Source organism: Bombus terrestris, chromosome 8 (assembly GCF_910591885.1).
Source record: "Bombus terrestris chromosome 8, iyBomTerr1.2, whole genome shotgun sequence".
In the NCBI taxonomy this organism is placed as follows: domain Eukaryota; kingdom Metazoa; phylum Arthropoda; class Insecta; order Hymenoptera; family Apidae; genus Bombus; species Bombus terrestris.
This window is the reverse complement of record NC_063276.1, coordinates 2748782-2775381: the sequence shown is the minus strand read 5'-3', so window position 1 is coordinate 2775381 and position 26600 is coordinate 2748782. Positions and strand designations below refer to the sequence as shown.

Below are 26600 nucleotides of genomic sequence, written 5' to 3'. Positions count from 1 at the left end.
CTCTAAAGAACGTCATCGATGTATGAAAATGTTCGTTGTGTCGAAGATGATGGGTATTCTGTCGTTGGAATTGGTGGAATGTTTCGTCGGATCTTGCGTGTATAGATTGGAAGTACATATGTCGTTAAGGGTTAACACGGCGTCATCGTGACAAATTGTTGAGCATTTTCGAGAGAAATGTTTTGACGTGACAGTTGTCACGGCCAATCGGTGTCCGCCGGCGAACAGAATTCCGTATACGTGTGCATAACGCAGTTACAGAGGTGGTCCGTCAACAGGATGTCTGCGTGAGAATAGTTGCTGTTACAGTGACAGTTCGTGACGTGACTGTATGGTGGGATCAGAAATCACGTGCAAATCTGCTGTTCGAAGCATATCCCTTTAGCCTGTGTTATCGAGGCATTTAAACAGCGTGCAACTGCAAGTATCGGAGTATATACTTGGAGGACTAGACACGCCATACGTGATTCTTGTTATTCAGATTGCCATACTATTCCTGGTTTCCCTGCTCCATTTATAACCGTCGTCATTAAGCTGTTCTTCGCTCGAGTGTAATGTCTTCGAACATGCCATACGCGGCTCTTTCTACAACTAGTTTGGCATTTTCGATTCCAACCGATGATTCATCTCGCTGAATCGATATACAAGTCTCACTTGATTCGAAGATTGTCTACAGATTAGGATTTTATAAATACACAGTTGGCTGAACGTCGACTTTAGGCAAGGCAGCTTCGACGATCCTGATCTTCACATGCGTTGATAACGACAGTCTTCTGAGTAACCTCTGAGACGTTTCTACGTGACGACAGTCTTTCGTTGACAATTTTTTGGGAAGAAACGTGCAACGGCTAGAGTCTTGTGTACGTTGCCGAGGAGAATGTTCTTTGAAACGCAAGATCATCGGAGCTGCCTTCGTTGGAATTAGCAGCTACCGTTGACTTAGACTACTTAAACTAAATTAACGTGGTATACGTAACATGGTCGTAAATTTCGTACGCTGTTAGTTCGTAACAATTATATATCTATGTATATACACTTGGAATCGAATTCTTTGTTTCTAGTTTCTCATTTTCCTCGTTTTCCATTTGAAAGCGTATTCCGTTTCGGCTTTAGCGGAGGAAGTTTAAATGTGTTTTTAACTAGAATTTTTATGCGCAATTAGATATATTTACAATAGAACTCGCAGGAGTTGTTAAAAATTTGGCTAACGATTGGACCGTTACAGCCGAGTTCTGCGCCTAATAGCAACGTAGTACGAGCCAAAAGAATATTTTCACGCTTAACCACATGCAGCGTAATCGTGAAAGCGGAACTCTTGCTATTTACCAGATCCTCGAAGTTTTACCTACGGAATAGTTGGATTCTCCAGACGGTGTATCTTTGAATCAAGATAAATTTAACAGCACATATTTTTAGTATACCAAAGTAGTATACCAAACGACTTCGTAAAGTCTTCTAGAAGGATACAGAGTTAGTAGACAGAGTCAATTAGGACTAAGTTTGAAATGTATCGAACGAGTATTTTTACGTCCATTGATTCGTCGTGCATGGCATTGGTTTTCTCAGCTATAAACTAGAATAAGTTACGCTAATTAATTTTTTACCTAATTTGTTGCATACGTTGCATAGCCATACTCGTTAAACCGTTTCGCGCATCCTACAGTTCAAAGAACGTGAAAATTACGTTTCTAATTATCGCGTTAACTTTGTTTCTTGCTTTTAAATATTTGCTCGAACAAAAACAGTTGCCGTAAAAAAGTTGAACGTACCTACTGTGTACATCGTACCTACTATTTATATCGAATATGAGATTTATTATTTAATATTGCTTTTAATTTGCTTTCAAATTGAGATGAATCGATATAGAATTGGCCCGATATTACCCACGTGATATTATAACAGATGGCCATTAAAGTTAAATATTTTTATTTAAAAAATAACTGAGATCTCGATGAAAGCTATTGAAAATTTCAAGTTAATTGCTTTGATTTTATAATATCCCACCGATTTATGACGCGTGCAATATGAATAAGAGTGGAACGACGCGACGCTTAATCAAGCGAAATTTTGCTAAAATGACTTTATTTTACGAAATAATTTTTACATATGTCATCTGTTCCATCTATAGATACGCGTGTTCTGTATTTTTTTATATCTTATTATCCGACGTACTTGGGTCAGTTGCTGAGGTTAAATCGAAGCCAGGTGTTTGCAAGTCGCTTTTCGCAGCTACTTAGCTCACGTATCTCTCGACAAAATCGGTACTACGGTGGAGCACTTAAAATTAAGCGAAAATTAAAATTAAATATTACGATAGGAAACTGAATTCCCTTACGCGACTCTTCTCTCTGCAACTTGCTATTATAAACAAGTTTCGTAAGAACGATGTTTCACGTCGTTCGTATAGATATTACGAGCGAATAGAATTATTATTCGATCCTGTTTATTTATAAAGTTGAAGACACCATTAGATAAAATGAAACTTTTATTCGTATTCTTGGATTGCATAGAACAAATTTCCGCGCCAGACTTTGCAAAACTTGTTCGATAAGAAAGTTTAACCGGTTCGAGGAAATCCAATATTCTTCGATTTCTCAGGGACTTGAAACTAAAAGGCAGTTTCCGTAACATATTTTTCTACATTTAAGAACAAATGTTACTGCGCCCGAATCTCTGTTTTAACATTCCCCATATCGGAGATAGTAACTTAAATACGTAAATTAAATAAACGTTTTAACATCGAATCTATATTTCTCTTTCAACGAGTTTTCTCCTTTTTTCTTTCAATCGACATATTAATACGAGAATGTCAATATCGGTAAAAGAAATTAAGGGCTTATTATAATACCCTTACCCTTCTCTTCCCTTCAATTATATCGTATAACCTATCGACGTAACATTCGACGTAAATATGTGTAACATGCGCTTGTATTTCTCTTGCAGGAATCGCAGTGAGTTCGCTTCGACGTGGGGAAACGATGAAAGGTAAATAGACGTGAAACTTGAATCGCGATAGACGTTACAGAGCGTTGCAGATTATGCGAGCGTCGCGTACAAAGATTGAGAAAAAAAGAAAAAAAAGAAAAACGAAAGCTGACTGCATGTATTATATACGAGTCCAATAGCGTAGCAAATTGATCGTCTGTTTGATAATCGTCAGCCTGTAAGAATTGTTTCGCGTGGAGCGACACGATCCGAGGCTGAGAACGAAGCGAACGATGCTGGTTGTCGCCATAGCGTTTTAATAGCGGTTTAAAACTAGCTAAAAACAATGCACGCGGCTTGTTCTGATAAAAACTAAAAATTCATAATACGCTGGCAACAACTGGTAATGTATCATTTCGTACGTATCCAGGTCAGCTGCTCGGCCTCTCCGTGAATATGTACATAAGCAGAGATAGGACCACTCGCAGGGGATGCAGTTTCTTGCATGCGTTTCCTGACGGATGCGTGTATGTGCCTTCTGTCAGCAACGATTGTGTGCATGCGTGAAAAGCGTGCAATATCCGTGACTGATGTACCTCGGTATACGTCGATGTGCCTCGATGTGCCTCGATGACACGCGAATATTTTTTTACATCGCGGTACTATATTTTTCGATATTAGTTGCTATAGTAATCATTGTCCGAGCAAGCTCTCAAGCGTAATTTGTTAAAATATCTTGAATCCCTACATAGCCTATCGCGCGGAATTCTATCGTATACAATAAACGTATTAGGTCGTCCGAAAAGTTTCTTTCGTTTTACAAGGAAATAATGAATGCGGAACATTTTCCGTTTTACATTATTTTATCGAATTACGTGTGATCCGTTTTGTTTTATCAAGATAAAGATCGCAAAGTTTGATAGATTAGGTTCCATGTTTGTATAAAGATGCGTCTGTAAAAGAAAGACACTTTTCGGACAACCTGATATATTGTAAGAAAATTTCATTTATTAAAATATTCGTGGACTATTCGATTTGTCTTTTGCTACAAGAGACACGTACCTGTGCGCCGAATAAGTGGACATTTTACCAAGTTAACCGTGCTAGAGTGCAAGTTTTGGTTGTTAGATGAGAGAGGGTAATGCATCTTTTTGACGACTTGCAATCGGTTCGTAATCGGTCCTCGATAGGACGTACCACGAGTCACGAGCTGCTCGCCCGATAAGTCACGAACGATAGCCGGGCGTGATTCAACGAGAGATTTACCGTTTCGATTAATTCTGATATGCTAACGTCCGTTGCAACACCTGCACGTGTATTTAAAACATTATTCTGCCCCTTTTACGTCGCGTTGCTACGTGTATTCAAGTCGAGGACGTTGAATAACATCTTTTCATACATCTAATTACGACACTTTCAACGTGGAACGCGGAAAGTTTGAATAGGTTCCAAATTCACATTAAAAAAAAAAAAAAAGAAAAAAAACAGAAGAAAAAGACGATTCTTTCATATAAAGCAAGACGCTTGAGAAGCTACCTATCTGAGATAAAGCTCTCTACTGCGACTTCATGAAGATTAATGTTTCAAAAACTGAAGTAAAAATCGCTCATAAAATCCTGCTCGAGTACGATGCAAAAATTCCAAGAAACGGAGCTAAGTTTGAAATTTAAAAATGAAATTTTCTTAAGAGTCGATCTCGATTCTACTGCAGCCACGTTCCACGTGTATTTCGATGCTCGTGAAACGAAATACGTATAATGGCCTTGCTCATCTTGTAAACCGAACATCAACGAAGATACGACGTGTAAATTTCCTTTCTTCCTTCATAAATATGTTATCAACGTTTCTCATAAAAATCTTGACGTTTGAGAATTTCGATTTACGTATAGCCTACATCGAATCTTCGATAAGAGTTTCGTCGAGTGTGGATAGAGAACTGAGAAAATTACGTGGTTTCTGCGTGACGATGGCCTGACGATAGAGAAATTCCATTGCATGAATGAAACGATTATTTAAAAAAAGAAAAAAAACACACATAATTTTAAACACGATATTTATTTGCGATTTCTACAAGCTTTATGCCTTCGGACTATGTACGATCTACAAAATAGTCGATATCGAACCGGTAACTTTTGCACGTAAAATAATTGTTATTAAAAGTACGAGCTCGTAAATTTCAAACTCTCAATGCGATTGTAGGAAAATGACTATACCGGTAATATAAAATAACCAATCAACCTAGATAACTGTGCTTAACAGCGACGTTTTAAAAATCGTTACCCTTCATTAATTAAAGTTTCAAGTTTTCCGTTGAAAAGTCCGAGGTGCGATAACAGAATTATTGATTTCAGAAGTATTCCCAACCAAACCACTACGTCCGCGCGGCCGTCCGGTATCACTCTAAAAAATCACAACTCGATTAAATGCTCTAATTTAGTTTCGAACTCCATGGAATTACTCTGCGAATAAAACTCTCAAAGTATATATTTAAAAATGTTATGGTTAGAGCGTTTTATTCCACTTCCACTTTCACCAAAGAAAAAGAAAAGGATACAAGATGAACAGTTCCATTTATGATTTTCCATTAATATGGTTCGCGAAATCCTTGCAGGATCGTTTCCTTGTTTCCTCTTATTTTTTGAGAGAGAGAGCATCGAATATACTCGAACGAATACGTACCTCGAAATATTAGGTTGGCGACTAACTGATTGCGGATTTTGTCATTAGCTGGTATTGACAAAATCACTTAGTTTTCAACCCAATGCAATAAAACGCCGCAACAATAGAACGTACATAAAAATTAACGAATTTCCATTAACAACTTGCACTCTAACTTTATAGAAACGCGCGTTTCTGACTATTTTATACGTATTAGGTCGTCCGAAAAGTTTCTTTCGTTTTATAAGGAAATGATGAACGCACATTTTTCGTTTTACATTATTTTATCGAACTACGTATGATCCATGATTGTATAAAGATTGTGAAAGATGGGTCTGTAAAAAGAACACCCTTTTCGGACAACCATGTATTAACATGCTACATATGCAGTGACTCGCGAAAGTATTCGAACGTCCTTTGAAACGGAATAACTTTTCTGCAAGCATTAGTCGATCAGATGACGCGTAAAATATTAAAGATTATTTTTTACAACCTTCTTGTTCGACTGCCTGTAACGAAACTTGGAACAACGCATTTTGACGCAAACGAAACGATTCGATCGAACAGCGACGTTTCGTCGTTACTCTGTTCGATGCATCGAAATATCTGAAAATATGCTGAAAAACTACTATCGAAATATCTAAAAAATACTGGCCACACCTTATACTTTATAGGAACGAGAAATTTCAACGAAGCCGCACGCGAAGAAACAGAGTGACATTCAGGGACGCGTGCCTGTGTGGTAGTTGAATGTTTATCTTGGAAAAAGACAATGCGTAATACAGAATATATGCATATAGGCGACACACGTACGTGTCGTGTCCGTATACATGTGGCTGTTCACTATTCAGAGAGGGAATAAATGAAACGGGGTCGCGATATAATACCGTCTTCTACAAGCGTACACCCTCGTCCCACGGTTTTTCATATTGCCTTCCAGTTACTTCAACATGGAAATCTATCTTCCAACATCGCCACGAGTTCCGTATCGATCTTGGTTTTATGTTAATGAACGTCTTGAATCATTGTTTGTGTAATCGGTCCGGCTCGATTGCCCTTCGTTCGATCGTCCCGTGGCGCGAATAAAAGTCGTTTGCCCTTATCGAACGTACTTATATTCCAATTCCGTCGATTAAACTGGCCATTTTATCGATTTCGCTGAAAACTTCGACAACTTTGACGGTTTCGCTTATTTTTATATGTTGCCTGTCGGATGCTCGTTCCGTACTTTCGACATCTCACGTCTCACAATTTCCACGTCTTACAACGTGAATTCTATTGTTGCGCATTTAGTGAGAGGTTGGAACATTCGATGGCACTGAAAGCACTGTGTACAATTTCCCAAGGAATGTTCGCTAGGGAAATGACAGTAAGTAAATTAAAAGAATTCCTTATCGTAAGTGTAAAATCGCTCGGAATTATTACAACTATTGTAACGAAACGCGAAACTTCTCTCTGAAAAATATCGTTGGCAGGTTGCCAATGTAGATGGGCGTGTGAAGAGGCCGACGAGTGGTTTCTGAGTGGTTTTCTGAATTTCCCACGTATGTATCTTATACGAGTAGGTCGAAGCGTATACCAAATACGAGTACAATTCGCTGTTTTAAATGTTTCGAGAACTCTTAATTCCCATCATTTGATTAAATCGACATACGCGTAACGTAGACGACACGGGAAACAAAATACATAGTACGCACATATATCGCACACGGTATCGTACGATACATCGTACGCTCGTGGAATATCTATAGATTTCGTTGAAAAATAAAAAGATAGAAACGTTTTGGCTGTTTCAACTAGACTAAACTAGACTCAACTGAAACGTATATTACGAAGGTTAGAGAGGCGAACTCCAAATCGTTTGTTGCATCAATTTCGAAGTATATTCTCCACGTGGTAATCGATATTGCGTAAAATTATCACGGTATAAAAAAGGCTCGGGGTTATGTTACCCGAAAGCGGAAGCTCGTTTGCGCGATTCCGTTCATCCAGTGTTTAATTATTAATTAGCAAATACAAACGAGTCTAAAATCGTCGGGCGGAATTATCACGCGTCGACAGGAATTCGCTAACGATCGTATCCGCGACCGCGTTTCCCTCGTTTCAGCATATATTTTTTAGATTTCGCGTACGTGGTGGTGCGCGCACGCGGTGTTCTTACCACGATGATCGCATAAAACATCAGCTACATTGAAATATTATCTGTATTACTCTTTCGAAAAATACGGCCGCGATAACTCTCGTTGGAATAAATTGCGACCTTTTTACTCGACAGAATGTAAATTTCCTATCTTTGATGTGTTTCGTGCATGCTGAAATTAACGATTCGTCTGATCGACGGACCAATTGTTTTGCTCCGGCAGTTCTGCTCGCGTCCTCTTACTTGTCCATCGTGCGCGTATTTTATGTTACCCGATCAGATTCGCCCATCGAGTAAATATAAATCCGTTGGACGAAAATATGTACTTGTGAAATATCCGCTGGGCGTCTGCATACCGAACGACCAGCGTAGGAAAACCCAACTAGCGATTTTCTATAGGAACATCGTAAACAAAATTGTGTACCTAACGCGGTGCGTAGTTTCCATTAAGCGAGTACGTGGGAAACTAGCCACTAGCCACTAGCCGTGGATAAACGTTGCAAATCGCGTACGACGAGCGACGCGCGACCAATAGAATTTCTTTGTTTTATCGATGTCGAATGCGAAATACGCTTGTCTATCGGATAACTGCGGACATATTTATCCGAATATTACAATCGTATTGCGATGTACGTATTGCCGATATATATAGGCATATGGATGATACAGGTGATAGAGACGAAATGAACCAGCGATGGGGATAAAGCGTTTCGTATTTCAGCGAAAAGAACTGGGATCCTTTTACCTTTACCTATCCCGTATGACGTCATGTAGCACGCCGCGATAGAGATACGCCTTCGGGATTACGCAAATCCTAGTTTATTGTAACCGGTAAGAAAGTTCGGGTGGTAGAGCACGATCCGCTGTATCATTTCGTATCAAGAGATTCCATTTCCTACCGAGGTATTTTCCTAGCTTGTATTAAATAAAACGGCGCAGCGAGATGGAGAGTGGATAGGCAGTGAACGAGGAGGGAAAAATTGCGTTCATAGGAATCGTATCCGAATTGGTTGTCCGACAAAGGGAGAAACTGCGTAGCATCGAAAGCGACGCAGAATTCGTATTATTCGATTACATCGTACGACGAGTCGAATATAAAATAACGTATTTAGCGAAGTCTCTATGCAGAGTATAGGAACGAAGGTTTTCTTCTTGCGCGACTTTTGCTTTCGGAGAAATTATCTTTGAAAAATCTACAGTCGGTTCTTTCCGCTTTAAGACGGTGCCAGGCAAACGTAAAATGCGATAGCTGTTCTGCGATGCAAATGACGAACCGACGGTTCAAAAGATACAAGACGCATGTATCAAATTCCGTTCAATTTTCCGAGTAGTTTCGGAGCTTCAGAATTCCACGTACTCTGGACGCGATACGTTACACGGTACTTCGCTAGGTGAAATTAATAACGAAAGGACGATATATTGTTTGATAAACCTCTGTCGATACGAATGTTAGGGTAATTTGAATATGTCGAAAAGTTGCACCGGCGAAACTTATTTCAAGTATCGATAAAGCACTATGTATCGCTGGAAATTCAACGGTTTGCGCTTTCTCGAAGATGCGTCAACCGACATGAAAAATATGTAAAAAATAATTGCGAGAAACGCGTTGAAAGCTTAAACCGAGGAAGATGAGATGGAAGCCATTTTAGCAAATAGAAACGCACAACAAAAGCTTTTACCTTCTCTCGATTTCTTATTTTCTGTCTTGTTCGTTGTACTAGCGACACGAACGAGACACTTGGAAACAACGTTTTAAAGAACTATGTGAGAAAACGATTTTGACAACTTTTTTTTCAACAAGTTCTCTCCTCAAAGTTCGCCCGCAGTGTCTCTACGCTACGTAATATGTACGTAGAAAATAGTGGAAAGAGACGCGTTAGTAGAAAAAGAAGTTTCGAACTGAAGCAACTAAAAAATCCCTCTACCGACTATGTCGTTTATTTCTTACGCGAACGTATGTATACATTAGGTTGTCCGGAAAGTATCTTTCTTTCCGTTTTTTACAACGGTGCACCTTCATAGAAACGCGAAACCAAGTCTGTGAAATGTCACGATGTTTATGTCAACGAGACAAAATGGATCGCACGTAATTCGACAAAATAATATGAAACAAACAACGTTGTTATTTTACTGCAGCTTCGTTTTCGTTTCGAAATTTTTCCCTTAATCGCGACTCCTTCGATCGTAGATTCCTTTACGCAAGAACGAACGTTGATAGAGTTAAAGGAAATAAAGTAACTGTCGTGTACGATTAGAACGAGAACATTTTGAAACAAAGCAATTTCATCGAACGATGCTGTGTTACATTTGCAAGTAATGCAGCGCTGTCTACGCGTTTTGATTTATTCGTTTGCACCGCACGAACGCCAAAATTTATACACTGATACATCGATTTTCCACGCGAATTCAATTAAATTTATGACAGAATTTGATATACAAATTAATGGCATAAATTTAATAATATTCGATACAAATTTATGTAAATATTAGTGTTCGCACATTTCTCCATGTTTTCACAGCATAGAACGCTCGACTACAACATCTGGCTAGTGACAACTGACACTCGCTCGTAACTTATTTAAATAGCATTGTTATACGATATATTGTTACCGATATATTAAACATTAAAAAATGATCAAAAATCTTGCTTCTGTCTATTCCGCGAACGTTTCTCTTTAACGTTAAAAGAGACGAAGTTCAATCCCGTTATAATCGAGTCTACGAACTAGGCGATTTATAAAGAAAAAGAATCGCGTTTTACACGATATAATTATAAATTTCATAATTCCAAAGAGAAGGAAAACAGGAGCCGTTGTAATCGACGAAGAAAAATGTTTATGTAATTTTAGTTGTCGATAAAGGTGATGAGATCGTGGCTAAAACATAGCTGCAAATTGAAAACCTCGTTGCACGTATCGTTTGTAACATTTACGTGTTCGAAATTTATTTTACTTAGCAAATTTTTAATTCCATATTTATCTATTTATATTGTTCCTATTGCACGCAAAAACTCCGATTTTATGAAGTAGAGAATAATAAATTGTTACTTGTACGCGGTGGAACACGTACACCACGTTTGATAAATAATTACGACGTTCGTGTTGCGTAGCAGCGATCGATACGTTTGTTTACACCGAAACTAATATTCGAAGTAAAGTTGTGCAATCTATGGAAATCGATATTGATTTTCGTAGAGGGAACACGCGTGAAAACTGTGTCGAAGTTGAACGACTACCCTACGAGCTACTTAGCTTTTCTACGTGACGGGGCATGGATGCGACGATTTGCTTCAGTTTCGCCCAATTAATCTCCGAGTTCCGAAATTATTTCTACAAAGCGATGGAGTAAAAGCAGCCACGGCATAAAAGTTTGCCCAAACGTTTGTAATAATCAAACGGATAAAACAGCGGATTAAAACCGAACCGATCGTATCGAATACGATTTAAGTAAGAAAAGTTTCGAATTTCCTTTCTTTCGTATGAAAACTCCCTGCCAGTTCGATCATTCCGTTTTACAGCGATGTTTTTCGCCACTAAACTTTCGTCCGAGTCATTACCACCGACCATATATTTATTTCGCTGCCAGCTACTTGTTTTTGCTGTCGAACGCGTTCGTAACTTGACGTAAAATCGTACGTATAGCGTGGTACATGCAACGCGTTAGAAATAAGAGACGAGTCGATACTTCGGTTCGCTGGTTGTTATAGCTCATTTCGGACTCGCATAAAGCAGAGGTGGCAATGTGCCAGTATGAAGTGAAACGTCGCTTTCTGTGCTCGAATTCGATATTTCGTGAATACGTACATACTTCGCTGCGCCGAGAACTACGTTTTGCCATACATTCGTCGCGGTAAAGAGCAAAAGAATAACTCGTACATTCCAAATCTAATAACCTTATGATAATACGATAATACGATACTCTCTGGTTTACACCACGGTTTCGATAGGACTATGAAAATAATATATTACCTTGCCGATACTCTTCTGGATATCGAAAAATGTTAAGGAAACAAGAGCTTGGAAATAGAAAAGAAAGTATATAATTTAAGTAGCAGACTGTTAGTCTAACGAAGGAGCAGCTGAAACCCGCGTGACACGTAATCTCCTTGGCTCGTTTTTTCATCGATGAAATTTTATTCGCACGATAAAACGAATTAGTATTCGGAACGATCGGTTGAGCATCGCGGAAAAACGCAAAGCCGTTGATCGCGATGCTTAATGGAAAGCGAACTTCTTACGGCGGCTCTCTAATTATGTAAAAACGAGGAATAAGAATAACGAGCATTAAAGAAAAGAAATGTAAGGGAAGGAAGGGGGAAAAAAGAAGGGGCAAAGGGGAGACTTAGGGGAGGGTAAAATTAGCGAGAAGGAAAGTTGCCGTTGTTACGACGCGACGTTTCCCTTATTTCCATCCGGTTATTTCATGAAATGTAAACCAGAAGAGATTGTCGTTTCGCCAATGGAAATTTTCTTGGCATAATCGAGCCGGATTTTTCGAGGATACGGATACGCTTACGAGAGCGAGGAACGCGCTGCGTTTCTCCGTCTCTTGCAAATTTTCGCTTAAACGTTCTTTCCCTTGTAGATTCGCGTAAGAAAGCCGATGTCGGATACCAGGCAAAGAGAGGAAGCAACTATAACGCGCGAAGAAACAGAGGATTTACGAGCTAAATGTCACTGCAAATATTAAATCATTCCGATTTAACGATTACGACACGCGACCAGCTGTCGTCTATCGAACGTTTACAAATGAAATATCGCGTAATAATAAATGTTTAATAAACACAATGATTATATATCGATGGAAAGAAGCGAGTCGTTTTAGGAAGATCGGCATGCTTCGAATAATATGTCTGGTGGTAATTGTTCGTTCATTTACCGGACAACACTGGCTCGTTCTCGTTCCATAGCCAGATGGATTCCATTGAGAAACGATCGTGCCGGTTAGTTAATTAAATTGTCGAAGAGCGAAACAATTAACGGAAATGGGGTTGGTTTTCTGGCGCTGAACGAAGTCACCCCTTCTGTGATTGGAAGCGCCGTTTGCTTTCGATTTTCGACCAACTGGCCACATTATTTCCTGCTACAGCTATGTTTCAGAGAAACCGCGTAAGAGTAGCTTTTTGTGCTTCTCTCGCGGAATTCAATACCGCTTTTTACGGTTTTGTCGCGCTTTCGATCAAAGCAACCAGATTTTCCATTCTTCCCGCTTAGATAAACGTTTTCCTTTGGCACGTTCCAGTACAAAATTTCGATGCAACTTGTTCATCGAGAAATTTTCGATAGAAATTTTGATCGCGTTAAATTGTTTCTCCGTGCAACTTCAACAACCTTTCTACGATAATTTGTCGGCTAGTATCTTAGAAAAAGCACCAAAATGTCAACGAAAGAAACGAAATAGTTTTAACAGATCAAACAGATTCATTATATGATATAATTTATATCGCTAAAGTTATTTTCTATTTTGTGTCTCGCGTTTTCTCCTTTTTTCTACAGTTGGAAATCAGCCCAAAGACACTGAAATACGTCCATGTCACCGTCGACGTATTTTATTTGATCGCTGAAAGATTTCGATCGCTAAAATTTGTCTAATTCGTCGAAACAACACGATGTTGAAAGCTAGATTTTTCGGTAACATCGTTCCAGCCAGCGAAGACGGGGCAAATTTTTAAATAGCTCATTTCCGCTTTGCGATATCCGTAATTTTGAGTTGCATACAGCGTATTGCTTTGCTAATATTGTTTCAGTTTTACTACTCCCAAGTTACCTAATTAGTTTCTATTTAGTTGGTATAATTAGCAGAGCGCGTTTCCATCTCGGGGACATTAGAATGCTATGCAGTTCTACCCTTGTTGGATTTAAACTGAATCGTGTAAGTACGTACACTCGCTGTTTGGATAATGAAACGTTCAGACGAATGCCTGAGATAGTCAAATATTTAGATAACGCGAAAAGCGTCAAACGAGAAAGAAAGCGATGCTTCCCGATGATATTTAATCGAAACGCACAGAGAAATCAATCAATTCAATTACGTTTCTTTATCGAAGGTATATCGGACACTGAACGTTGGTAATTTCGTGACGCTGATTTCGTCGATTACTCTAGCGGTATTCGTAGGAATTTTCGAAACACTATAGGCAGATGCCAAAGGCTTAAACCTACATGGTTTAAAATCTTCATGTTGGCGTTTGCGTCACTAGGAATGGCTGCGTTCGATCGAACCTCGTCGGCAACGCTAATATCCAGGTCAGATTCCGTAATACTGCATTTGCATCAAAGTTGTATAAAATACAACATAGTAGGAGGGTAAAAATGAATGTGGTCGTAAATCGCTCGAACGTGGAAGCCACTTTGCCCGAATGGTTATAAAAGAGACTGTAACGTAAATATGTATTTTTACGCAGCGCTGGTAAATACGTACGTGCGGAAATCCTTTAAGGGAAGTGATTTCTCGGTCGAGAACGTCAGTTTTTTCCAAGCCGCGTGATGCAATTTGCTTCGTGCAACTCTCGTTGCATCTTCCCGCGAACCAAAACCGTGCACACCGTTGTACGATCGTCTACCGAGCGACTCGAATCGGTTATTCCGCGAATCACGAGCGAGCCAGTCGATGAGCCTGACTTTGAACGGGTGCATTAACTATCCGTAAAAACGGTAAAAATTGGTATCGGACGTGATACGATATGGTTACGTAATTAATATCGGTGGATCTTTTGGAAGAAAGAGACCGGGGAGGAAGAAAGTTTGTCGACTGCTGCGAAGGAGACACAGGAAAGCAAAGGATAATTTTATCTTGCTCCGGGCGAGCAAGCAAGTGGACAAGAGGGAACTCGTCTCTAGACACTAAAGGAATTTTTTACCGAAGCCTCGCGAGCCGCCACGGCTGCGATAGTCCGAGCGTACCAGCTCGGACGTACCGAATGTCTAGCTTTAAATATCGTTTCGATAACGTCCACTGTCTAACGAAAGCTGAATTTAATTTACTCTCGCGATATAACGCGTTCATTTTCCATTCTTTTCCCTGCGATCGTTCGGGTTCCTCCATCGACGTATCGTTCTGTTGTCCGATTGATTGTTTCGATACGCTGTTGTTCGTATACGCGGTACGTGCGTCGCATCGCTTTCGCCGAAGAAAGGATGTTTGATCTTTTCATCTCGTCCGCTTGCGCAAACCGTAAGAAACGCACGCTTGTTAGAGATGCTTGTACGGTCGAAAATTAATCATGCCGACGGGATAGCTCGACGCGAAACGAGCGCGAGGCGCAACTCTTTGTTAAAGACGCGCGGCGAAGCTGTTTCAAGAAAATCCGATATTTCCTTATATCTCGCCCCTATAAAAATTTATCGATTGACGCAAACACGAACGCCACGCGTTACCATACGATTAATTTATCGAGTTAATCGGCTGTTTTGATCGAATCGCCGTGTACGTTTTTCCATTCTGCCACCAAGGAATATTCGCAGATTATTGAAAAGTTAGTTGCATCCTATGCCAGGCATTTTCGGCTTAACGAGAGAGCCTGTGTGTCTCGCGCTTTGTAGGCAACGTCGTAAACCACTATGTTACTCTTGGTCGGCACGCTAGCAGCAGCCGTGGTCAGTAGGAATTTACCACGTACAATTCCAGGAATCCGCAACTCGTTCAACTTAAGAGATACTTGTAACGATCAATGAGGCGGTTTGTTGAGAATCTTTGTGGATTAACCGTATCGGCTAAGATTTACCTACGTCGAAGCTTCGCCGATGAAGCTGCAAAAGATCAAACCCTTCCGCCTCTTATCCGATAATTAATTTTTTGTGCACGCGAAATTCGATTACATCGTACCGCGCGTATTACACAATCGCGTCGCTTTACTTTCAAATTCGTTAATTTGCCCTGTGATTATTTGGCGGAGCCACTACGACCATTCGCGTGTGTGTCGTTATTTTGCCTGGGAGTATCAACGTCGTTGGGACGTACATAATGTAATAATAAATAAACTGCAGGAAAAGCAACGTGCAACTACGTGCAACCGTCGAACAAAGTCGAATTTAAATTTTCCGGCACTCCCCGATCGGTATAAATAGAAGAACGCGATCGTGAGGTGACCAGTTTTTTAGTTTCAGTCTCGAGCGATTTTATTAGCGATCCGTTAAAGCGGTCACTACTTCTAAGAAAACTCTACATCTGGTCTTTTTAGTTTTCTCAAACACTGAAGCCATCGACAGCGTATAGAGAATAGCCCGGGACGAAGGCAGACCATAGACAGTAGACAGGCGACGATAGCTTTGGGGATTTCGGTTATAGGGTAACACTGTTAGCGTGCGGAATTATATCTCTACTTGTACTTACACTTCTGTATTAAAATATATCTTCTACTTTATAGTGTATCCCCGCGTTCCCCTGTTCGTACATCTAATAACCTGAACACGATCGATGCGCAGTCTTTAGCGAATCAGTTAGCGTCGAGCGTTTTAGCGAACATTCTTCGTTATTAATTATTTTGAAATATATTCGACGGTTTCAACATCGAGTTATCTCGTCGTTTAAACCACACGACCAACCATCCTCTACACGCGTACAGTGTACATTGTACATATTGTACGTACGTTGTAAGTACGTAGACGTGTAATCAGGAGCCGACTCCTGCTACGTGATCCTCCTGACCTTAAAGCAGAGACGACCATACGCGTGCATGTACTTAGCTAAAATGAAAATGTTGGCGCAGATATTTACGCCGGCGTACGACATTCGTACGTCGACATTCACTGTGACTTAACTGAGTTTCAGTTAACTGGCTTTGAGATCTATAGTCACTGTACTAGACATTGAAAGCTCTAGCCGGTTAGGGATACATACTTCTCTATCGGAGCTTTTAACGGATTACGCGACCTTTACCTAGCGAGATTTCGGTAACTAGTGGTTTGACAGATCAACGCGATAGGCTTACGGCCGGTGCTTTTGAACTTGCAAAGTGTACGCAGCTATACCGTGTCGTCGCCTATGCTCTATGCATTCTACTCTATGCAACGCGTAGTCTCTTAGTTTCTTAGGAGAAAAGGTTTCGAGAAACATTTCTTAATCGCAACGAGTTTGTTTCGTTTCGTTTCTCCACGTGGAAATATCAAAAATTGAACGACGAAAGTTAACGATATTTATCAAATTTTATCGAATTAATACGTAACTCCGATTCGACCACCAAGATCCTACTAATCTGGTTGTAGTTCGCAAATGCGAAAAGAATCACTCGGTAAATATCCATTTGGAGCAATTTTGGGGTCGAGACACGTGGCAAATGCGCTTGGAAAATTATATAATAAGTTTGTGGAGAAGAGTCGGAAAGTAAGGTACAATAGCCTTTTATACAGATTAGATCTCCACACGGTGTATCTCGGTTGTATTTACGCGGTACGTAGATCGGAAGAAAAGCAGACATGGCTAATATTCGAGCAGCGATAAGCACCGAAAGTTATCGCTGTGCTCCGACGACGAATATGGCACGGAAGAACATTCGCCCTCGAACTCTCCTGGACGAAACGTCTCGGCCCTTGTAATCAGAAATGTTTTATTTCACCGTAAATACCAATATCCGGAGGAAAACTCGGCCATACGGTAAATTAGAAACGCGTATTTGCGATAGAGTTTCAGCGTATCCGGAAATGACAGAGCGAGCAGAGTGGTTGATGGTGTCTGGTAGGTACAGGCGAACGAACACAGCGTTGGAGGAAGAGAGCGAAACGTGCGTGCCATTCGTCAAAATCTAGCGGCTATCAGGTGGAATGCAGGTGCGCGAAATTGGTATAAACACGCTGATAAAGGACAAGGAGAAAGACGGAAGAGTAGAAAATACGATGACAGCCAAGTAAGGAAAATGGAACAAGCACAGACGCTTGGAACGTTTGAACGAGAAGAAGAGAAAAACGTATTACCAAGATAAAGAAGCGTTTCAAAGAGACAAGAGAATTTACGATACGATGATTCGTACAAAACGCGCCATAAATTGATTCGCGACAGGTTAATTCGCTTTGGCGATCGCCAGGTGTCGCGTTCCGTGTCGCCTACGATAAAGAAACGCGTCATGGTGTTTGTATATATCGTTTGATCGGTGTTACGCCGATAAAATAACGGAATATTCGTTAAGTGGAAAGTATTCGTCGGTAGACCGGAGTCACGTCCCGAACGCGAAGAATTGGCAAGCTCGCGCGTCCGTCTCGCCAAGCGAGCAACGTTTAAACTCGCGACGAGAAGGGTGGCAACTACGAAAAAGGGAGAAAGGGCGAAGCAGACAGGTACGGAGCAGCGACGGCGCAGCAAAATTTTGCATCGCGGAATACTCAGGAGCATTGAAACGGTGGTCTCATTCCACGCGCAGCATCTCCTCAAAGGGTGGTCACATTATGAGTACCATGATCTTTTCACGGGCACAGTAGGAGATATCTCATAGAAATGCTTGCGTCTATTTACAGCGGACAGAGGGGCCGCGAGGAGAGGCCGAGAAAAACGGAATGAGGTGGAGCAACCTGAAAGAGACGAGGGGAACTGGCCTCTGCAAACGTCGAGTGGATAACCCGGGGGAAACTCGAGAGGTTCGGTCGCCTTTTCCGTTGCGCGTGCCTTCTTGAGACCCGTTAATAGTACTCTTGCTAAGATCTTCCATCTTGCTACTCGATCTCCGCTAGGTGAAAGATGTCCACACTCCGGAAACACTTCTCGTACTTCCTTCTGAAGTAGGTCGTACACCGACACGGCGGTCTCGTGCAATGGACTTTTCTTTTTTCCTTTTTCTCTCCGAGGAACAGATTTCGCTGGATACGTCTAGCGGGCCGAGTTTCTCTCCTCTGAACGCTCGTTAATTCTTAATTAGAGACGTAGTCAGCGACGGGATTAAGTGCCCCGCAAACAATCAAAGCGGACAAGCTATGTCTTCCTTTTGAACGTTCGTTTTGTACCCGATATTTCTAGAAAGTTAGGTCGGTCGCGTTTCAGCGAACGGACGATCGGCTTCACGGAGAAAATCGTAAAACGGGTGTAGTTGGAGTTGAGATTCAAATGGAATACCTCTGTGTACCGTTTCTTTTTTCTTCAAAGTTTTAGCGCTTGAAGTATACGTATGTATGTTTTACTTAAGAAATTCGAAAGATGGAAATTGTCGCATCCAAGTTGAAATCCCTTTCCACGTCTACGCGAAGATAGACGTTCTCGTCAACTCGCAGTACCTACGTTGCTTAATCGCCAGAGACAATACGAAGCTTGTCTTCGTTTTAATTAAAATCTTGGTCTTTTCCCTGGTCGTAAAAACTGAAATCAAACTCCAGCGAAGCGAAAGATACATAAAAAGTTTAAATTATTAGAGTTTATCGGGTTTAAAAGGAGCGCGTGCCACGCGGATAATTTTAATCGCCGTTCCTTTAAGAATATCTACTTGTTTGTTTGCTCGATCGTTGGTTGAGATAGCGACGCGAAAGAGTCGCGATAAATTTCCTCGATTCACGGATTCCGTCTAAAACGCGAATTTCTCGAGAGTCCGCACGCGATAAGAACGCTCGGCGAAGGGAAGCTGAGCGAGAACGTTCGAAGCGTAATGGTCGAACAGAGGCTTTGCCAACAACACGGCAGAACCAATTCTTTCGTCAATTACCGGCAAGTTAACAAATCCTTCGCACAGAGGAAGGTGCATAGCCATAAAAGAAGGACAACGACGCGAATTCCGATCGTATTTCATTCGCCTACGCTTTGGCTTGGAGAAATCGATATCGTGCGACAAGCAATATCCAAGCACCCTTTATCCTCTCGTTTCTATCGGCACCGTCGTCCGCAGGCACCTATCGCCACGCGACGTATATCTTGCTTCGGTGGTATATCGATCCACGCGCGCGTTCGTTACTTTTTATTGGCTTTTTGAGAGGGACAGTTCGCGGTTTTCGGTGGCATGGATTTCCTTGCTTTTGTGTCGGCATGCTCCTCCTCCCCGCCTCCTCTCTTTCTTTTTCATAGAAGAAAGGCTAACCGGATCGCGCGCTTTCTCAAAGCGAGTAACCGATTCACGACGAAAAACGGATTCCATAGCGCCAATTCCGGTATACAAGCATAGGTAGCCAACCCTCGATAAGATACCACCGATTTCATCGAGTTCTCTGAAAAATTACCGCGCGCACAGCATATCCACCGTAAGAGATTATTTCACGACGATCATAGAACTCGTAAGGATGTTAATTTCCCGTTGACCGTGTCACACACTCAAGATGGTCACACGCTCAGGAGCAGTAATAGGATAAGCTAAACATCCTGCACGTCACAGCTATCTAAACAATAACCAAATAGTAACGTAATAGCCGCCTCAGACGACAACCCCCTCAGAGGAATTAAAACCTCAGTACAAAAACTCTCCGAAATTCTGTTGTAGCACTTTGAACCGTCACTCTGTTGGATTCGCATAATAAATTCCATTACCATATACAAAGTTCAATTTCTTCATCTTATTTGCGAAACGTTCGAACTGCGACGCGAGGAGATCACCGGTGATCAATCATTCTCGTGATTTCTTGTGTCTCCTACGTGACAACCGCGTTACGCACGTGCCATCGGTTAATGTGAAAGAAGACTCAAGTCGTTTAGCAAACTGAACGTCTCGGACGAAGAGACGTCGCGCAATAGCAAAGAGGTTCTATCGGAAGTCCACGGAACGTACATTAAAGAAACATAAATATTATATTATATCGTCGAACAATTTCACCGGCATATTTTTTCTATCTCGTTTGCAATCGAAGAGTTACTCTGAAACAGTATAGAAAATATGTAGCGTACCATACGGGTACCGGAAGCTGCGGGTGAAAGCTAGCCCGGTCGTACATGATATATACGAAAATATTAACGATATCAACCCTTGTGCTTGGCAGTCGAACTTTCTTTCCTCCTTTTTCCCACCAAACCACCATCGCGTTCGTATGCATCGATTCGTCGTTGAGAGGTAGCGATGCGAAAATTCCTACCACCGGCTTCACTTTTCCGTTCAACTTGTTCGCTGAAAGATAATTTAGTTTAGGTTAGAGGCCGGTCTTGTAAGCGTATCTCGCGTACGAATGTACGTACGGTACTCGAGAGCCGAGAGATTTGTGTCCATTGTACGACGTCTTTCTCGAAACTCGGTAAATTTCGTAGAAATAAATACCGTGTGGAAAGCGAGTAGGAGCTTGGAACAAGCAATTCGCAAGGAACATCGCATAAAATAGGCGTAAGAACGAAAGAAGAAGAAGAAGAAAACGTTGTAACGAAAACGTACTCGTTTCTTGAAGTAACGTTCTTGAAGAGATATCGACATACGCGTGTACGAATAAATAAGAACGCTAAAATATTCGCGCGTCGAATCATCGAACGATCCGATGTTTTTGGGTGGCTCGAGAGTCCGAGAAATTTCATTTCCGCGTCGATAACAAATTCCTCGTTTATTCTATTCGTCCCGTATTTCCTCTGGCCGAGTCTGGCGAAATTAGAAAGCGCAGGGAAAAGAATTATTAAATCACTTGGCCGAGATAATGGAAAATTGGTAACAAAGGCAGTTCAAAGGAAACGGCATTCCACATCGGCAGGTTAGCGGCGATAGCATCTATTCGGAACATCTCTTTAACCGAATCGAGCGTTTGGCGAGACTGGTTAGCCTCTTGTGACACATATTCGTTTTATTCCGTGCAGTAGCTTTCCTCTTCTTGGAAATTCATAGCCCCATTCGTTTCCGAAATTTCAGATAACGAGAGACGTCTCTTTTTCGCCTTCACCTTCGTTTCTTTCGTTCCTTTTGTCCCTGCCGTTTCCTTCCTTCCAATTAAACCTCGTTTTTTCGCTTTTACCAAAAGAAAAAAAAAAAGAAACGTTGCCTGATAAATGGAAAAGCTCGGGATTTATTGAATTTCAACCCCTCGTCCTGATTCGCCTACGATTTAGCGCGTCAAATAGAAACGCCAGCGAATCGACGCGATGAGCGTTTTATAGCGGTTCTTCTTCTGAATAATTGCGAGGACGTTTTATTCTGGTAACGAGAGACAGCCTCCGCTTCCTTTGTCAGTATCGGAACTCGGAAGCGATGTATCACAAACAACGATTGCTCCCAGCTGTATTATGTATGGCGATGTATTGTTCCTTACGTTCGCTCCACCTTCTCGCTCTCTTAGTCGTTCTTAGTCACCGATCACCGCTTTATGATGAACGACCGCCGATCGTTCGGCCGCCCTCGCTTTATATCATTCAACATCGGCCAAAGAGCTAACCGGCAGCGAGAGAGGAAAAGAGACGCGTATAATCGCGTGTTTATCGACTACCGTGACGCGAACGCGACACGACATGCGACGTAAATTCCGCGATCCGGTCACGACGATTCGATCCCTCGATCCAACAATTTTCTCGTTTCTACCGGCAGATGAAACGTCGAAGGTTTAAGATGCTAACGACGCGAGAGCGCTCGAAATTCATCGCGCTCGACTTATTAAAAAACAGATCGAAGAAATTTCGATCTCGCTACGTGCCTTCGCGGCGTTCAATCTCGCGCAAGTATGATCTCAGCAATAGCTTAAAACTCGAATAGGTTTTCGAATTATAGGTCGAAACAGTTTCACGGATGGAATACGCTTCGATTTTAAAGTAATTGAAACTTACGTCTATGATAAATCCATTGTCGTTGCTACGATACTTTCTGTTCGCCGATCGTCAGATATTTCAAAAGCGTTTCCGCACGATGACCGATAAAAGCGGTTTTACGAAGATATTTTCGAGTAATTCCACGAGTCTCGTGGGATCATGACGCGTATATAGACTTTCAGTGGAAAAAAGCTGTACGATCACATTGATAAAGCACCGGTTACTTACCCATGTTACCGTGTTACCCTCATCCACGAGGGGTTAGTACAGGCAATAAAAGCATGGAACGGCGAGTTGCCACTCTTTGAGAATGTTGAACAAAACAGATAAGTAGGATATTTACGATTTATCGTCCATTCAAATACTTATTACGCGAAAATGTTTCTAAATGCGATACCATTGGGCATTCGTATCGACTACGGATTTAACGTATCTGTTTATGGAGTAGGTATAGGAGATCTCTGACCGTAACTGATATTTAGTCCCATTTCCATTAAAATTTTCCAATGACTGCGCTGCATCCATTTTAACGCGGTTACGTAGTCGACGCGCTACGACGATTTTCCAGTCGATCCAGCAGCGATTCCGCGATAATATAGCGGACCGCGGAATAAATTATGATAAGGCTGTCTAGGCGGTAACCAAAAAATACTGTGTTTTGTGTGAAAACAGGCGGCATTAACAACGCGAGCGCGGATATGTGCAACCGCTGCAGTGTAACGCCACAAAATGAGAACAAAGCAACGTCCGGGCTATTCATTCAGGTAGAAAATGTAATTAAAGCGAGATTATAACAATAGATTTGTTAGGTTTTATTTCGATCCGTTCCGTGCCTCGACGAATTTCTGCGAGACAAACGAGAGTATCGTTTGATACGATAATCCGTTGCCGTTTGTTACGCACAAATGCATTTTTTCAGGAACACCAAGCTTACTACCACCGTCTGTTTGATGAAGCGACAATTAGGCGAACCACCGGTTATTCATTCGACGGAAGCGCGTGACCAAGCTTGTACATTTATCTCTTAGTCGTACGTGTATTTCCAGTTCGACTTGTTTTCGCTTTCTTCCCATCTCTTTATTCTCTTTTCCTCGATTCTCGATCTGTCCGTCGCTCGGCTACTTTCAGTATCGTCCTACGTTCTTCCTTTTTCCTCTGTCCGTCGCCTGATTCTCGTTGGACAAGATTCTTTTGCATCTTGTAAACCTTTATCCTTCGTTTACGCGTGTGCAACTAAACCCACTGGATTTCGTTCTTTTCGACCTATGATCAGCGTTTGTCTCGCAACGATATGATACAAAGCGACGGAGCGTGAGGTCGAGGATCGTAAGCGCGGTAACACGTGTTTCTGGGATTCAGCGATTCGATAAAATCGGCAAACGAGTTCCGCTGCTGTGCGAATACCGGTCTTTTCTTTTTTTTTTGCCAGAGGGGAAATCGATTTGCGCGTTAAGGGACATACGAAACAATAACCCAGTTGGGGAAAGAGAATGTAACTTTGGACAGTCCACGCAGTATCTCGACTGGAATGTGTCACGATTCGCGCTTGAAAAAATAGGACACGAACGTCGGGGCGTGGGCGCGGCGCGGAGAAAAATGTTTCGGATTCGAAACATAAATCCGTCTGAAATCCTTCCACATCTGTGGAGAGTATCACGCGCCCTTTCCTTATTTTCTTCCAACGACCAGCAGCAGGATGGTTCAAAGAATTATAGGAATAATAAAAACGTATCCTTGAGTGACCAACGGGATGAGATCGCTTGAAATATGGTCAGGAAAATCGCTAGTTTTAATACGATCCTCGAGATGTATAGACAATGGGAAGAATACTTTATCGCTCGTACTTGTTTCGAATAAATACACGAGCAGAGCCGAAGCAAATTTACCCCGTATACATTATACAGATTTATTCGGCTAGTAATCGGTCGGCTGCGAGCCGTAAAATCACGCTCTCTTTAAAACACCAGTTTGCACACGTTCGGATATATTTTACTTGGCGCAATTATCGCGATAATTTTAAATTCTACCTATTCGACAAAGAGTTGAAAATCGATGGTAAGCAACGTCAGGAGCTTGGAAAAAGAGCGATCGCTCGACGAACCTGCAGCAAAAATGGAATAGTGCCAAAATTATAATACGCACGTATGATATAATAGTCGAATGCAATGTATATGTATGTCGAAAGAACATCGGGGCCCTCCCTTTGGAATTTTTGCGAAAATCCCCAATACTTTAGTCCGGACTTTTTATTATAGCTGTACTTAAATAATAAAACTTAAAAGTAGTTCTTTATGATTCGATCCGAGTATGTTTGCCCGAGATTTATGACAATGGGCTTGGGCTCGAGATGACATAACGAGTCGCTGAACGTAGGCCACGGTCACGGGAGGGACGCGTACCTAACAGAGGTATGGAGTAATTAAATAGCCCTCCTTAAAAACAAAGATTGACCCTAGAGGTACAGAGAGGTACGGAGAGGAGTATATAAAGGCAGTTCCACTTGGCCTGAGGTTCAGTTCATTCGGATAAGTTCTACTTGTACGTTGAGTCACACCAGAATCGTCATAAATTCATCGTCATCGACATCTCGATTATCCAATCGTCGCTATTACTTGTTAAACTCTGTAATAATCACATTTGTATCAATAACTATCAGCTATAGTACGTAACAACGATGGCCAATTCACGTTGCGATTCTTTATACGCCCCTAACTCTAACGAAAACCCGACACATGCATACAATGGCCGAATGCTCGGATAACAGCGGTATTTAAGCGATGGAAAATGTAAGCGAAGAAGACGCGTTCGTTGGCTGGATTCGCGAAGATGATAAATATTTCATCGGCTATCGTACGGTTTTCATCGTTGCTCGAATCGCTATAAAATTCACCGGTGATATTCAACGATGGTCTCATTCGCCATCCAGCTATGTGGCTAGTTGGCTGCTACTCGATGCTATCGTAGAATCACGTTGCAACGCTTTATATTTTATGCATTCTTCGAGTAGTTGGAATCGAAACGGGCCAACAAGTACCGGGACGAAGAACGAGATATCCGAGAAATCGAACGAACACGCGGCGATTACGTTTACTTTTCGAATAGGCTACCAGCAGCTATTAAGACAGAGATAACAGCAAATTCCAATAAGAACAAGCGCGCTTGCTTTTCAGATCGTTGCACGGTATGCAAAACACCCGATAATTTATGTATGTGTCTCGCATTAAAGAAAGCTTTATCTCGACTTTAGCGAGCGCTTCGAAAGTAATTCCGCAACGATACAAATACTGCTGTTACAAATACTTGAATATCTATTTTATATTTCCAATATACAGAGCCGGACATCTTCGATTCAGTCGTACCTAACTTTCTTTTTATTAAATATCAAGAGACGTATAATGCATTATATAAAGAGGTGGATCGTACGGTGTGTACGTAAGCGGATGAAATTCATTGCGCGTTCGCCTTTCTCATAGAAAAAGTTCAATCTTTTTCTAATCTAAGTAAGATGGACTTCTAGCGTCGCTTCGGTTCGCCGGAAGAATTTTCGAGATCGAGGAAATGTCGGATCGATTTTCTTCTGATGGTATTCGCGGAAAATTTTCAGCCGGCCTTTGAACAAAAACTCGATACGTAGATAACGGGAAAGAAAAAAAGAAAAATTGTTACTGCCACGCATATCATCCATGAAATTATGTAAATTTGATTTCACAGGTCTCTTCGTGCAGCTAATAGTTTACGAATAATTCAAAGCCGCGAATGGCACGTTAGGTAAATCAACCTACGTACGAGCACAATATACGAAAAATTCGATGACAAGATATCGGGAAAATATGCAGTTCGTAAAATATTATGCGACGTTTTAACGATTCCAGCGCTTTGTAATTCGCTTGTAAAAGCAGCCAACGCTATATATTTACGCAAATAAATTAATTTATATCGTTGGGCTGCTTTATCCTACGTTTTTTCCTCACGAACGCGATAAGAATCGCAATTCGTTACAACTACGCGATTCATCTACATGTGTAGCTAGCTGTATGCCGATATTATAACAGCTTCTCGTCCGCTGGCAACCGAAACGCTATCCGATGCGCTGTATTCTTCTATTTCGATACGTCGTTTAACGAGCAACGTGTTGCGATAAAAAAGGCGAAGGACAGAGGTAATTTTGCACCTTGCAATTACTTTACCCCGCACAATTTGTCGAATCCGCGGAACGAAAAGCGCACGAACGTGCGCGTACACATAACACTTTTCGTGTTCAACCTCGTTC

The 26600-nt window shown here is 41.4% G+C and overlaps 1 protein-coding gene across 3 annotated transcripts in view; it reads left to right on the top strand.

Moving 5' to 3' along the window:
• The window catches only part of LOC100647422 (basement membrane-specific heparan sulfate proteoglycan core protein), a 263946-nt gene that overhangs the window by 58660 nt on the left and 178686 nt on the right, over positions 1 to 26600 (top strand). For 2 of the 3 annotated variants that reach the window (XM_012310976.3, XM_003397028.3), the window contains exon 2: positions 2944 to 2985. The exons of the other annotated variant lie outside the window; for it this stretch is intronic. The gene's annotated coding sequence lies outside the window, so the exon portion shown is untranslated. The remainder of the gene's footprint in view (positions 1 to 2943; positions 2986 to 26600) is intronic. 3 annotated transcript variants of the gene reach the window in all.